Here is a 16,667-nt window from a genome sequence, read left to right as displayed (position 1 = left end):
AGAGCATTGTGAAGACGCTTCGAGAGGAAAAGACTACCAAGCCCCGTTCAGATGGAGTGGAGCCTTAGTTCTTTCCATTTACCTTTCATGTTGTTGTACTATCAGACTCTATGGAATCCCCAGTTGTTTCCGTCTTTCCTTTAAATAAGCCTGTTATTCCTAGAATCAGACTATGTCCCAATCCTATGTACTGTGACCTTTAAAAATTTCAATAATTATGTGCTATTGTTCCATTTGCTCTCAACTATTATTTTATGTTTTTATCATCATATCTGCTTAATTTGGAAACTTGACCCCATATGTAAATGAGAATGCCATGCGATACCCTCGAATCATTTTATCATTCATATCTGTTATGACACAAATCTTATTTCAGGATCATGCCTCCCAAAAAGAAGAACCCAACAACCACCTTCACCACAGACCCAAACATTCTTCGACTACTGGAAACCTTGCAACAGCAAACCAATGCTATAGCTCAACAACAACTAACTCTTCAACAATGAATTGAAAACCAAGATAACCGTGAGCCACACCAACCACCTGAACCACCAGTACCACCTAGACAAATTGTCACTTTTAAAGCTTTTCAGAATGTGAATCCACCTGTATTTCATGATACCACTGATCCAGTGATAGCAAACACATGGATCAAGGAGATGGAAAGGGCTTTTGAGTTGGTACAGTTAGGAGACGATCAGAAGACGCCGTATGCCACTTACTTCTTGAAGGGAGAAGTCATCTATTGGTGGGAATCAGTAAAAGCTATGGAAGTCACTCAGCAGGTTTCTTGGGAGAGATTTAAGAAGTTATTTCTGGACAAGTATTACCCTAAGTACATGCAGAATCAGATGGAGCTAAAAATTTTTGAGTTAAAGCAAGGGAACATGACTGTACTGGAATATGAGAAGAAGTACACTGAGTTGTCAAGGTTTGTGACAAAGTATACTAGCACTGAGGAAGAAAAAGCAAAGAAATTTCAGCAAGGATTGGAGCCTTGGATCAGAGATAGGGTGGCTATGTTTGAGCTTGAAACTTATGCGGGAGTAGTACAGAAAGCTGCTCTGATTGAGAATAATGGGATGCAGTCAAGGAAAGAGAGGGATAACAAGAAGAGGAAGGTTCCATTTTATGGAGAAAAGTCTGAAGCTGGAAGTTCACAAGATCGGAATGTAAAGAGGATTGGTTTCCAGAAGGGCGAAAATTTTCAAAGGAAGGGAAATTTGGGCAAAAGGCAAGAATCAAAAGGGAACAATCAGGCAAGCCAAGGGCAAGTTGGAGAAAACAGGTTCCAGAGGCCAGAATGCAAGCACTGTGGAAGAAGGCACCCCGGAGTATGCAATAAGCTGAGTATGACCTGTTATAGGTGCAATCAGAAGGGACATTTGGCAAACGAGTGCAAGATGCCGAAGCCAGGAGTTACGTGTTACAAGTGTGGGAAGACTGGACACATGGCTAGGGAGTGTAAGGCAACAGGACCAGTCAGAGCTCTGATGAACGTGGCAAGTACCAGTGCAAGCGTGCCAGCTGAGGTATTGGCATTACCTCCACCACCCGCACCAACCCCGCAAGCAACAGCAAGGACATTTGATCTAAAGATGAAAGATGCTGTTCAGAATTCTGAGGTGATAGCAGGTACACTTTTATTCAATAATGTCAAAGCTAAAGTATTGATTGATTCGGGAGCAACAAGATCTTTCATATCAGAATCTTTCGTTGATAAGCTCCAATGTGATAAAACAGTTATGAGTGAGGTAGTAAATGTGGTAATTGCGAACCAAGAGAAGATTTCTGTGAATCAATTTTGTCCAAAATGTGAGATTGATATTTCGGGATATAAGTTCTCAGCCGACTTGATACTCTTCAAGCTGGGAGAGTTTGATATAATTTTAGGAATGGATTGGTTAGGAGAGAATAGCGCTCAGATAAATTGTAAGACCAAGAGAGTGTATTTAAAGACGAAGAGTGGAGAGAAGGTAGTATTTAAGGGGCAGAGGCAAGAGCAACTATTTCTTACAATTATTCAGGCTAAGAAGTTACTTAGAAAAGGTTGTGAGTCGTTCCTAGCATATGTAGTGGATTCAGAGAGAGGCAGCCCCAGCATGGAAGATATTCCTGTAGTTAATGAGTTCCCCGATGTGTTTCCCGACGAACTACCAGGCTTACCCCCAGATCGACAAATTGAGTTCGAGATCAACCTTGCTCCAGGCACGGAACCAGTTTCAAAGGCTCCGTATAGGATGGCACCAGCAGAAATGAAAGAGTTGGCGAGCCAGCTACAAGAATTATTGGATAAGGGAGTGATACGACCAAGTACGTCGCCATGGGGAGCACCTGTTCTCTTTGTGAAGAAGAAAGATGGGAGTATGCGTCTATGCATAGATTACCGGGAGTTGAATGAAGTAACGATCAAGAACCGCTACCCGCTACCAAGGATAGATGACCTTTTTGATCAGTTAAAGGGAGCAAAATGATTTTCGAAGATTGATTTGAGATCGGGATACCATCAATTAAAGATCAAGGAAGAAGATATTCCCAAGACCGCATTTAGGACCAGATATGGGCATTATGAATTCCTAGTAATGCCGTTTGGATTGACCAACGCTCCGGCCGCATTTATGGATCTGATGAATCGAGTATTTAAGAAGTATTTGGATAAATTTGTCGTGGTATTTATTGATGACATCCTTATTTATTCTAAGTCAGAAGAAGAACATAAGCAGCACCTCTGGATAGCATTGGAGATACTCCGACAAGAGAAGTTGTATGCCAAGTTTACCAAATGTGAGTTTTGGTTAAAGGAAGTTCAATTTTTGGGGCATGTTATTGGAAATGAGGGAGTTAAAGTGGATCCGGCGAAGATTGAGGCAGTTATGAGTTGGGAGAGGCCAAAGACTCCTACGGAAGTGCGAAGTTTTCTAGGATTGGCCGGATACTATAGAAGATTCGTCAAGGATTTCTCGAAGATCGCCACGCCATTGACCAAGTTAACCAGAAAGAATCAAAAGTTTGAATGGAGTGCAGAATGTGAAAATAGCTTTCAAGAGTTAAAACAGAAGTTGGTAACAGCTCCGGTGTTGGTACTTCCAGATGATCAAGGGAATTTTGTAATATTCAGCGACGCTTCACATAAGGGTTTGGGTTGTGTGTTGATGCAACACAGTAAGGTAATAGCATATGCATCAAGATAGTTGAAGCCGCACGAGTTAAAGTATCCAACGCATGACTTGGAACTAGCCGCCATAGTGTTCGCACTCAAGATTTGGAGACACTATCTCTATGGAGAGAAGCGTGAAATCTACACGAATCACAAGAGTTTAAAGTACATTTTTACTCAGAAAGAGCTCAATATGAGGCAGAGGAGATGGCTGGAATTGATCAAGGACTATGACTATTCGATAAATTACCATCCTGGAAAGGCGAACGTAGTGGCCGATGCGCTGAGTCGGAATGAGAGATTGAATATGATGATAACATCGAAAGAGTTATCTGAAGAAATCGGAAAATTGGAATTGGAACTTTGTGCTTATGGGAAAGTCAAAGAAGTTTGTCGTGCAATGACCTTTCAGCCAACACTAATGGAAAAGATAAAGAAGTGTCAAGAGGAAGTAATGGAAAAAGAGAAAAATCAGTTATCTGGAGAAGAGATTAATACTAAAAGGGATGAGCAAGGAATAATAAGGTTTTCATCCAGAATATGGATTCCTCATGTACCTGAATTAAAGAATAAGATCCTCCGTGAAGTCCACCATTCGAAATTTTCAATCCACCCGAGAAGCACCAAGATGTATCAAGACTTAAAGAAGAACTTTTGGTGGCCAAATATGAAGCGAGACGTGGCAGAATGGGTTGCGAAGTGCTATACTTGTCAGAAAGTAAAGGCAGAACATCAACGACCAAGCGGATTAATTCAGCCCCTGAAGATTCCAGAATGGAAATGGGAAAATATCGCTATGGACTTTATAGTAGGACTACCGCGAACAAAATCCGGACATGACGCAATATGGGTTATAATTGATCGTCTTACGAAGTCGGCGCATTTCCTTCCAATAAATGAGAAGTCGTCACTGGACAAGTTGGTTCATCTGTATGTGCACGAAATCGTATTAAGGCATGGAGTACCCGTATCAATAGTTTCAGACAGAGATCCCCGATTTAACTCGAGATTCTGGAAGCAATTCCAGGAATGTCTTGGCACGAAGTTGAATATGAGCACGGCGTATCACCCGCAGACTGATGGTCAGAGCGAAAGGACGATTCAAACAATCGAAGACATGTTGCGCAGTTGTGCAATCGATTTTGCAGGAAGTTGGGACGACCACCTGCCATTGATTGAATTCTCATATAACAACAGCTATCATTCCAATATCGGCATGCCACCATATGAAGCTTTGTACGGGCGAAAATGTAGATCACCAACAAGTTGGGATGAAGTAGGAGAAGGAAGAATTCTCGGCTCAGAATTGGTACAACAGTTGCATGACTCAGTCAAGTTAATTCAGAAAAGGTTGCTTGCTGCTCAAGATAGACAGAGGAAGTATGCGGATCCAGCGCGTAAGGATGTTCAATTCTAAATTGGCGAAGCTGTGTTGCTAAAGGTGTCACCTAGGAAAGGGTTGATGAGATATGGCAAGAAAGGAAAGTTAGCACCTAGATACATAGGTCTTTTTGAGATTTTGAGTCAAGTAGGAAAGGTGGCCTGCGAGTTGGCCTTACCACCTCAGTATCGGCATGTGCATAATGTGTTCCATGTGTCATTACTTAAGAAATATAATCCTGACACTAGCCATGTGATAGAATATGAACCCGTAGAAATTCAGGCAGACCTGTCATTTGTGGAGCAACCGGTTAAAATACTCGACTGGCAAGTAAAGAGTCTTAGAAATAAGTCAGTAAAGTTAGTAAAAGTACTTTGGAGGAACCCTAAGGTCGAAGAGTCGACTTGGGAGTTAGAGTCTGATATGCGTTCCCGGTATCCTCATCTGTTCTCTTAGATTCTGGGGACAGAATCCTTTAAGGGGGAGAGGATGTTACGACCGGCATTTTATGTAATATTATTTGTGAATTTGGTATAATATTAAGTCAAATGAAAATATATTCAATGATTGTACGTTTGTGTGAGTGAAAATTTCTGCATTATAAATTTGCTTTGGGTAGTATATGATTTTTCAAAGCAAGAGTTTATTTAATTTCTTTATTTTTGATTTATAAGGAATATTCTAAGCTTTGGAAAAATCTTCTTTTAAAAGGCATTTTGTTCACAAATTTTGAAAATGATTTTATAAAGTCTCTAAAAATATAAGTTAATTTATGGTATAAATTTTATTATTTTTGAACTTGTATTTTATTTTATAAAAATAAATCATTATAAATTTTAGTTGTCATATTTATCAAATTACATGAATAACCTTGCATGCAAACTCTCTTCTATTTAATCAAAGGGCAAAGAAGACATTCTCAACCCCACTAACTCACATTTTGCTAACCAATTTACCCATTTACCCTTGCATGCAAATCTACCTAACTATATTGGAGGGTTACTCTTGTAAAATCTCAAACCCACTCACATTATAGTCAAATCAATGCATAAAAACAAGTCCAAGAAGTGATCATCACCTCACTTCACCCCACCACTTCACTCTCTTCTCCCTCCCTCCTCCCTCACCTCTCGGTTTTTCCCCTCCCCTCTCGGCAACCACCAAAACCGAGCCCCATCCCCTTCTTTCTTCAACTCTCACTCAAACAATCATCTTATATCCAAGTAATTTTACTCCCTATATGTTATTCTTATATATATTTCAAAAGTTTAGAGTGAAAAACCTATGTTTTGACCTTGCATGGTGATGTTTTTGTTAAACTCAAAGTGAACCTCCTTGATTCTTGTGAATCTAAGGCTTTCACCATGAGATATAGTATCATAGGGTCAAGAATGGCTGGACATAAGAGTGTTACACTTATGAAATGTTGTTCTTACCCTATTCCATTCGGCCATGACTTGATAGGAGCCGAATGGATGGTGTTTTGTTGCCTTGTTACATTTTTGTGTATTTTGTGATGATAACGTGAATTTTATAGTAAAAGCTTGATAAAACCCTTTTGCATGCTAGTTGATCATTTAGTTGTAATCCATGTTAGGCTTGCATGTTGAATTATGATAAAAATTTATTTGGAAATCATGTTGCTTTGGCTTGAAAGATCCGAAAGCATGCATGCATGTAAATCACTTTTGATTTTTTTTGGAAGTTTTAATCATTTAGATTCATGTTGTTAGTGAGCCTTAATTTCAGTAGGAATAATGTATTAATATTGATTTATACTTCTTATTGCATGGTAATAATTCGTGGTTATCTATTATAAAAAAAATATATATATCTTGTTGCTTCAAGAGCATAAAGGTTTGTGATTTGTAAAGAGTAGTCTCTTTTGTTTTGCCATAGTTGCACCTTAGGTAAGGATGATCTCACCAAGGTTATTTTGAGAAAAAGGGAGTTAGTTCAGTAGAATACCATGTATAAGTCTTTGTTTAAGTTTTGAGTTGTTGTTAGATAGGTTTGTCAAGTCAAAGCCTTGGAAAAATGAGAGATATAGTTTCTGCAGAAAAATCAGTTTAGTACCCTGAGGTTTAGAGTGAGTTTTGACCATGTCATTGATGTGCACTTTGAGGCCCAAGCTACCAGAAGTTAGTATGGGGAGTATATAATAGGTTTTAGGAGTTGGTTGGAGGTTTGCATGTTATTTGGTTAGGTGCACAAGTAGAATAACAAAATCTGTCCAGCAGGGGACAGTTTTGTTGCAACTTAGAAATAGGGAGATTTGGCCATGTCATGGGTAGGCCCTCATTAGGCCCAATTGGGCCTTAGTTAGAGGGTATGTCAGAGAAGTTTTTCCAACCATAGTTCATAGGATATGAGCTAGAACCATGTGTCACAAGATAATTCAAGTCAGGGCATTTTCTGCCCAGAAAAACAGGGGAACCTTGGACTTTTAGCTTAGGCCCAAGAAGGCCCAAGCCAGGCCTTTGAGCCACATCAAGCTTGTGAGATGCCCTTAGGTCAGGAGAGTCTTGTGTAAAAATTTTGAAGAAAAACTTGTAGTTTAAGAGTGTCTAATGCACTCAAGAAACCTTAGTTACCATTCTGAAATTTGCACCAGTGAGCACTTTCACTTATCACATAGCTTTAGAACACTTAGAAGTGAGTATTAGGTCGACCACCATAGTTGTAAGATAGTATAAGGTCAGTAGAGCAAAAGGCACAAGTGAGGGTCAATAGGTTTTGGATAATTTAGGAAAGGCACATTGAGTTAGGAAGCCCAAATTTGAAGACTTTGTTTAGTTAGCGACCAAGTGACTTAAGTGGTGAGTCGAGATCATCCAAGCCTAGTGTGGCATTATGGTGTATATGATGTTATTTGGTATTAATATACGATATGTGATTATGTGGCTACGTGTGTACATTTGAAAATATAATGGTGGATATGAATTAAGTGCGTATAGGCCTAAGTGCCATCCATGTTTAATTTCGGGTTGTAAATAGGTTAAGATGGTAAGAATATATTATAATGAGGATTATTATTATTTATGTAGGATCTCGAGACGAGGGAAAACTTGCCATAAAAGTCGAGTGAAGCTCCAGTTGTTGCTCCTACCAGTCAGACCAGACCAGTCTATCTCAAGGCAATTGATTCAACTTGACCTTCGTATTTACTGTAAACAGTTCATATATATATATCGATGCAATTATCCTGAGTCATTTTGATATATTTAAATCAAGCGTATCTTTTGTTTATCTTTGAGTTACATAGAGATGCCATGAACCCTCGAGTACGTATTGCAAGTAGTTCAAAAGTCTTTCATGATAGTTTAATGCCATGATAAAATAGAGTTTAATGCCATGTTATAATAGAGATTTCCTTGTCAAAGTTCTTGTTTATGGAAACCTCTCAATTACCCTAATATAGTAAAGTCTAGTGGATCATGGCCCTGAGATTTAGTGTCATATTTCCAGTGTTTCAAGTTGATCTATAATCCCTTGATAAAAGTGATTACAGTCGAAAGAGATTTTGTCATAAATCGGCATCAGTTTTTTTTAAAATGATTAAAATGAGGATTTTTCAGTCCCAAAGGGGGATACATGTTTTCTTTGAATGGTGGATCTGGACTGAGACGCGAGTCATTTCCACACTTATATTAGGCTTAAAAGTTGCCTAGGGATTCCCAATAATGTTTTAGAACCCAGCGAGGTTCGGGATTACTTCGCGACTGATCACCGGCTGTAATCCGTAGCGTCATAAAATGATTTTGATTAAGAATGATTTTAAAATTGTTTTGATGCAAGCAAAATGATGCCAACTCACATAAGTTTTATCTCTCGTTATCATTGATTATGTCTTTCCATTGTCATTCCTAAAGGTATATCTCGATTTATGTTTTGCGTTGTACTGTTAGCACTTGTTGAGCTTTTGGCTCACTTCTTGCTTTACCCTGATATTACAGCTAGCAGCTATGGTTAGATTCAAGCAGACTGCCCGTAAGACCTGTGATGCTGATGCTTATGTTCGAGCTCAGGTAGAATAAGTAATAATAGCTGTGAGGATTCGGTATTTGTAATCAGATGTAATAGCTGGTAGTGATGGGCTGTTCCAAACCCTAAACTGTAAGATCTTGGATTGGTTGTGTATCCTTCATTAAAATGATGTAATAGCTATATTTATTTCGCTATTTAAGTTGGGGGTGTGACATAACCTCTGTCACAGATTTGACTTATACTCAACAGATTGTGTTTAAGTCCTGAGACCAGAGCTACTTCTTTAATTATGACATTCCCAAGATTGATAATGCCATATCCCAATGTTTTTCCAATGTTGTCATCTCCATAAGAAACACTTGGGCCAGCTTTCTCCATAAAGTCTGATAGCAGGGCCTTATTTCTAGTCATATGTCCTGAACATCCACTGTCCAGAACTAGAATATTTTTCCTGTTGCCCTACAATCATCAAGACCACTAATTATTAGTTTTAAGGACCCAGACTTGCTTGGATCCTTTGGCCTTATTAAGTTTGTTAACATTTGCAGCGGATTTAGCATCAGAGTTTATGTTAACATTTTTCTTATCAGAACTTACACTATCAGACTTTGAATTAGAATTTACACTAGAAGGAACAATGGAAACTTTCTTCAAAGAAGGTTTTATTTGATAATAATCATAGTACAAACTATGATATTCCTTACAAGTATAAATGGAATGCCATAAACTACCATAATGAAAACAAGGATTTTGTGGTTTGTATCTAACAGACTGACTCTTAACTCCTGATTTTGAAGGTAAGGAGTTAATATTCTTATTCTTCCTGCAAAAAGAAGCCAGATGGTTAGAACTTCCACAGTTATGACATGTTTTCCTAGGAGCATCAGGAACAGGTTTATAATCATTGCTTTTATTCACACCTTCCTTTCCATTCCTATTTTTCCTAGGTGATTTTACCCTGTTTACATTCTTAACATCTTTCAGCTTATGCTTAAGCTGCTTCTTTGTCAATAAGCCTATGTTTACTTCAGCTGTCTTTTCCTGTTTTAGTTTGTCAGAAGTTAATTCCTCTTTAACTTCTGATTTCTCATTTTCAGACTTTACAGTTACAAACTTAACAGGTTTTAACTTTGGCTTTTGCTTAACAACAAGCTTAATTTCTTCAGTTCCTTTATCATTCTTATCTTCTGCATAACCTAAGCCCTCTTTCCAGTTTCCACTACTTAGCAAGTTTTGAGTTGTTTTGCCAGAGTTAGTCCAAGTCCTGATAATCTCTCTTTCCTTTTCTAACTCAGTTTTTAGAGATTCATTCATTTTTAGCACTTCATCCCTAACATAAAAAGCATCATCTCTATCCTTCTGAGTTTGATGGAACATGACTAACTCTTTTTCTAAGAAATCATTTCTTTTCTTAAAAACAAGATTTTCAGAAGTTAATCTTTCACATGTTAAAGTTTGATCTCTATAACTAACAAACATGGTTTTAAGATATCTTCTCAACTCATTAATATCATCAATATGAAAAGCATAAGTAGTCTGAGGTACCTTCATTTCAGCAGCTTCAGAACTGCTCTCAGCACTTTCTTTATCAGCATTTGCCATCAATGCATAGTTCTCCTCACTTTCAGAGTCTAAGGTGTCTGTCCAGCTTTTCTGCTTTGTGACAAGAGCCTTGCCTTTGTCACCCTTTGCCTTCTTGCAATCAGGAGATATGTGGCCTTTCTCACCACAGTTATAGCATTTAATATTTGTATAATCTCCTCTGTCAGACTTTCCTCCTCTGCCTTCAGATCTTCTGAAATTCTTCTTATCAGAACTTATGCCTTTCCTGGAAAACTTCTCTCCCAACCTGAACTTCCTGTATGCAATCTTTGTGATTCCTTTCACCATAAGAGCACACAGCTTCATCATCTCCTCATCAGCATCAGTCTCAGGCAAGCTTTCAGAATCTGAGTCATCATTACTTTCAGAACTTGATGACTCAGTATCAGACTTTATGAAAAGAGCTTTACTCTTGTCTTTCCTTGAGGAAGCTGCTTTGGGGGATTCTTCTTCAGCCTTAAGAGCAACTGTCCTTGACTTTCCTCCTTTCTTCTTGCTTCTTTGTTCCATCTCAAGTTCATGAGTCTTGAGCATTCCATAGATTTCATCAAGAGTTGTTTCATCAAGATTGTAGTTGTCTCTTATTGTCGTTGCCTTCAAATGCCAGCATTCAGGAAGAGCTAACAGGAATTTAAGGTTTGAATCTTCAAGATCATACTCTTTATCAACCAATGACAAATCATTCAAAAGTTTGACAAATCTATCATATAAATCATTCAATGACTCATTAGTCTTTGAGTCAAAATGTTCATACTCTTGAGTGAGTATTGTCTTCCTGTTCTTCTTAATTGTGTCAGTTCCCTGACACCTTGTTTCCAAAGCATCCCATATCTCCTTAGCAGTCTTGCAGTTGATTACCATGTTTGACATTACATTATCAATGGCACTATGCAGTTAGTGTCGTACCTTAGCATCCTTAGCAATTGATGCTATATCTTCAGCAGTATAATCACTCTTCTCCTTTGGTACGGTCTTTGCTGCTTCACCTGCAACTGCAACAGCGAGCTTGGTTGGTTTGTGAGGCCCTTTCGTGATTCTATCAAGGTATTCTGGATCTGTTGCTTCCAGGAACATGGTCATCCTTACCTTCCATATGGGATTTCAGATGGTCCCAGTATGGGAACTCTGATAGTCTCATACCGACTTTGGATTTGTGTCTTTGGAGGTTCTTCAGTTTTTGTAGGCTTAGTTGGAGTTTCTGTGTCAGACATGATTATGTTTGGATCTTTAACTGTATGTGTGTTAACAGATTAGCTCTGATACCACTTGTTAGGTCACACACACTGTAGAGGGGGTGAATACAGTGTATAATACAATCAAATCGAACTCTAATATCTTAAGTAACAGAAAACAAACTTTATTGAAAAAATAAACTCTGTTACAGTATGGAACTGTTACCTCTCAGTGATGAACAAATATCACGAGAGCTGCTAGGGTTACAATAAATAATCTTCTCGAATATGATAACACTTATAGTGTAAACCCTATGTCTGTGTTTATATACTACACAGTTACAAGATAATCGCTAATTGATATGGAATATAATTCTGCTTCCTAAAATATATCAATCAGATATCTTTTCTTCCAAGTACTCCATTCTTCACGGAACTCCTTCTTCATGCATATCTCTTCTCATGTTTATCTCGATCTTCTTTCCTTTAATCAGCTACTGTCCTTATCTGAACATACTCCACTACTTAAGTTCTGATATCTAACTTCTGATGATTATCTCCTGATAATATAAGTACTGATATCCTTAAGTCCTGACTTTCAGTATAAGTACTGATTGATGGTTAAGTACTGATTTGTCCTTTTAAGTAAGATCTGAAATCTAAACATAAATCATATTAGCCATGACATTATCAAATATATCTAACATGAAGGATGTCTATTCTCATAGACATTTGTGTGGTGACACTATAGCTAGTATATTGGTGCTTATTATAGAATAAGTTCACTGAACATGACTCACACAGCTGAACAACTGATAGAGTTCACTCACGTGTCAGCAATTGTTCACATAGTGATAGTTATACAAGTATCCTTAGACTTGAGGTCATCATAGTCATCTTGTGTACACTGAACTATGCTTTGGTTTAGTTCTTAGTCTCCAGGGACAATTATAAGGGCTCTACTGGGTATAGGAATTTGTACACGAAGATAGTGTATGATCAATAAAGGATCTACCCCTTCCAGTGAAGGAAGAGAATGTTCAATACTAATCCACTTATGCTAGTTCAGGAATCTCTGGCCAGAGTGAATGAAATTAGAAAGGAGTTTCTAATTTACATTAAACAGAACTAAGCATAGTGAATGGGAAAGCAGATGATTAAATAAGGTAGGCTTGACACAAGTTCCATGCCTTGTATTTAATCGTGACATTGCAGGGTAGAAGGAATTGATTGTACGGTAACTACTCACTGAATAGGTTCTTGGTATTCTAAGCAGTGAATTCGTATTATCCGGATAGTCACGATATGCTGAGAAGTATCCCTCACGATATAAAATAAATATGATTAATATATTAATTAATCATATTTAATGAATTAGAGAATTTATATACATAATGATAAAATAGTTTTATTATTATTTATTTCTACTACCGGCTTAATATTGAACCTACAGGGTCATACCAAAAAAGAGAATGATTTAATGGTGGAGGAATTAATTAATAATGGTCGGTAATTATTTATTTGTGAAATAAATAATTAATTAGCAGATTTAATAATTGATTAAATGAGATTTAATTAATTCTTAATATTATTAATTAAGAATTTAATTTTGGAAATTAAATCAAGTGAGAGAATTATTTTTCTAAAGTGTTTAGAAAAGGGATTAATGATTAAAAGGTGTTTTAATTATTAGTTAATTGGTTAATAAGAATAATCAATTAAAGGGTTAATAATAATAATATTTTATGGAAAATTTTCAGCTAAAAATTTTGCCTATAAATATACTATTATAAACCCTATTTTCCTCAAGCCAAATAGTTAACCCTAATTCTAAAGTAGAACAAGAGGGAGGCAACTAATTCTCTCAACCTCTTCCTCCTCCATCACGTTATACTCTTGGTGGATACCGGTGGAGTGCTTCACACTTGAGGAGCAGCTGCTAGGGATTTCCGTTCATCGTTCTTCGATCGCTATTAAAGACCTCCATATTTCCATTAACGTAAAACTTCTTAAGGTAAACATACTGAACTACGAATTAAATATTATTTTTCGCATGGATCCTGCGGAGGGTTTCGGTTTTTTTTTAAGATTTAAATTTACGTTTTCGTTGCGTTTATGTGCTAAAAACCCTTCAGTTGTATGATTCCACGTATCACACTATTTCATTTCTTTTGAAATCGTCAGAGAACAGACTCTACGCAAGAGGAAAGTTTGTGAACATGATTTTGATTGAGAAACGGAATAAGGAATAACAATGCAACAACCGATTGAAAGAATTTGTAAATCAGAAAATTGAAGGTAGAAAAATGAGTGAGAATGAGACAACAATATTCGTACTCAAGATGGCTAGTCTTTCATACTATATGGCATACAACACATGATTAGGTGGCGTCCCACCCGACTCTTCATCATTTTGACCAAGCGTCATATCACAACACTGTTGTCTCAATCAGGAATCAAGAATTTTAGAAGAGAAATAGTTCAAAAGGAATACAATAAATTTTCTTTCGTTTTCGCCTCATATAATTTATCAACAGAAGAAGCTCATACGTATTCAAAACTCGAGAAGAACATATGCTATCGTATTTGTAAAAGAATAACATTGTAGATCACCATTGGTCACCATCCATCCTCCATTTACGTATGCCTCCAGGGACCATTCAGATGAGAGATTCACCGTTTAGGTTATGTTATAATTTCGGAATGTCTTCAGGAAATGCCTCCATATTCAAAGCTTTAATAATTCAATCATATCGCGTCCTTACAAAATTTATAATCATTGCTTCCAGTCGCATTCAAGAATCAAGAAAAACGTATACTATCGTATTAGAAGAAAGGATGTCAGTATTGATCACCTTCCATGCTTCGCCTATATCTGCCTTCAGGATCGTTCGGATACAGGTTTACAATTTAAGTCACATCATTGCTTCGAAATGATGTCTGGAAATGCCTTCACACTAAATGCTTCAATAATTTGATCTTTATCGCGTCGTTCCAAAATTTAAAATCATGGCTTCAGATTTTATCCATGTCGCGTAAAATATCCATCGATCACGCAACGCCTCAATTCCGTCAATAGAAATATGATTCTTCTCTAATCATCTGGAAGATTCTTTCATTTCCTTCAATCATCCTCCGTCCGTTTGAATCACGAGTCTTGTTAAATTTTAATAATTTTGTAAATTGGGTAATTAATATTTTAATATGTTGATTCAATTATTGATTTTAATAAACAACGTTTACCTTTATTTTTCACAGAAAACTTTAAACCTTTCTTCCTGCCAATGGGTCTACTTGGTCCCCCGAACTAACAACACTGAGTCTAAATCCATTATCTTTTTAGGTCATTTTCTGTTGGTAATAACAAGAACATAAATAGTAATTCGACAACCAATTTGTAAAACTCATTTCATGCCAAAAATCTTCTGAAAGTTGATTAAGAAAATCTCTTCCGACATCTCATTTTAAAGTTTTGGAAATCAAATATTTGGTCGTCATTACTATATAAGTTACTTGTTATTTTTATGATTTACCCATGAACTGTCTAATTAAAAGAATGCCCATATAAGGGTCTCTCCACTTTGGTACCTCTTCCACTTTTCCTTCGATTCTTCTCGCACTTATTGATTAACGAAACTTCATTTACCGTCGTATATCATTTTATTCCTAACTCGAACCCAATGCTAACGCCTTCCATTGTCTTTCATATTTTTGCCGTCGTCCTTGACGTTATGCTTACAACCACGCATGTGATTCGATGTCCTGTCTGTAGATAGGGTCGCATCTTCTTGCTAGTCTTACCTATATCTAGGAAGGTAGATATCATTCCTCGCGCAGCGCCCGGTATGTGGTAAGAATCTTCTTGCAATGATGATGCCTTCGAAATGTGTAACGTTGGTTCTTCATCAGCTTCCATCAACTGGTTGCCTACGGTGTAAAGCTCGTCCTACTACCTAATTCTAAGTTAAATCGTAACTTCTCTTACACAAATTCTCACAAGAATCGATCGCATATTCTTCAAAACCACATGAAAAGTAGGGTAACATACCCAGTCTCCATCAATCCGTCGATTCTTCATTATTGTAGGGTCTAAGAATTCAATATACCTATACCGTTGCGACATTCGCCTTACACTTTCTCAGTAATCCTATCTTACCAACTCTATATCGGATCTACTAACCCTAGTTCACACTCAACTCAACTGGGTATGCCTAGGGTCTTTCCTATCCTGTACGACCTATCATTCCTATCTTACTCTCACCTATTCTTATTTCAGTCACCAATAACCTGCAGCTCTGATGCCAACTTGTAACAACCCAAATCCGGGGTCAAGATTTGGTGTCACGAAAACAATCTTTACATAAAACAAAAGAATATTCAATTAACCCCTTGAATCCAGATCGTTTACAAGTTATGGTATGAAACAAGAATCTACCTCTTTACAACTCACAATAACTAGAATACAAGTGTAAATACCTTTGAACTAATGCTCGTGTCATATTCTTCTAACTTCTTCCACTTCTCGCAGCGGAGATTTCTTGAACTTCTACCGTCTATCTAAGGTATTCATTTTTATCCTTATCTGTTTTTGGCAGAAATAAGAATTGACAAAGCAAGAGTGAGCCAAAAATGCCCAGCAAGTATATAATTTGAGTTCAAATATTAATACCAAAGGTAAAACTTCCGGACAAAATCTTAAAACAATTTTAAACAATTTTATTTATTTTGTGTGAGTGAGCGAATAAACGCTGGTTGTCACCAGCCTTTAACTAAAATCCAAAAATGACAAGCGTTTCCCCGATTCATCTTCTGAATCAGGGTTTTGTCCGGTTTTGGAATCATAAAACCATTCGAGAGAGAATGTCGTTAATGGCGATCAACAACAAATTAGACTGGACACTAGGTCGCATCTATATCATGCTGATCAGTCAGGATATAATGCAGATCTATATCTCCATATATAGATCCAGTCGGGTCCCCAGGCACTACGGCCCATCTCGAGGCACCAGTCATCCCGGTCCTCAGGATTAAGACACACTTAATCCCCAAAACATCATCATTATCCAGCCCATGGAGTATTTTGATGTCAAATCATTTTGAATTCAAAACATCCCAATTCAGGGTTCGCAAATTACCCGAAAGAATGGGTATTTGCTCAAGAGAGCAATCGAATTACAAGAACAAGAATAAAAGAATCATGCATAATCAGAGTAATTGCAGCGAAATGTAAAACATTTAACTATTCTGAACTTAGAATAGGATCGAAGAAATAATTGCAGAAAATTAGGAATACTTGCAGTATTTAAAAGAAAGTTCGGGAATACTTGCAGTATTTAAAAGAAAGGTCAAGAATACTTGCAGTATTTTA

The sequence above is a fragment of the Apium graveolens genome, chromosome 1, assembly GCF_009905375.1.
Source record: "Apium graveolens cultivar Ventura chromosome 1, ASM990537v1, whole genome shotgun sequence".
NCBI lineage: Eukaryota > Viridiplantae > Streptophyta > Magnoliopsida > Apiales > Apiaceae > Apium > Apium graveolens.
Note: the sequence above shows the minus strand (reverse complement) of the source record.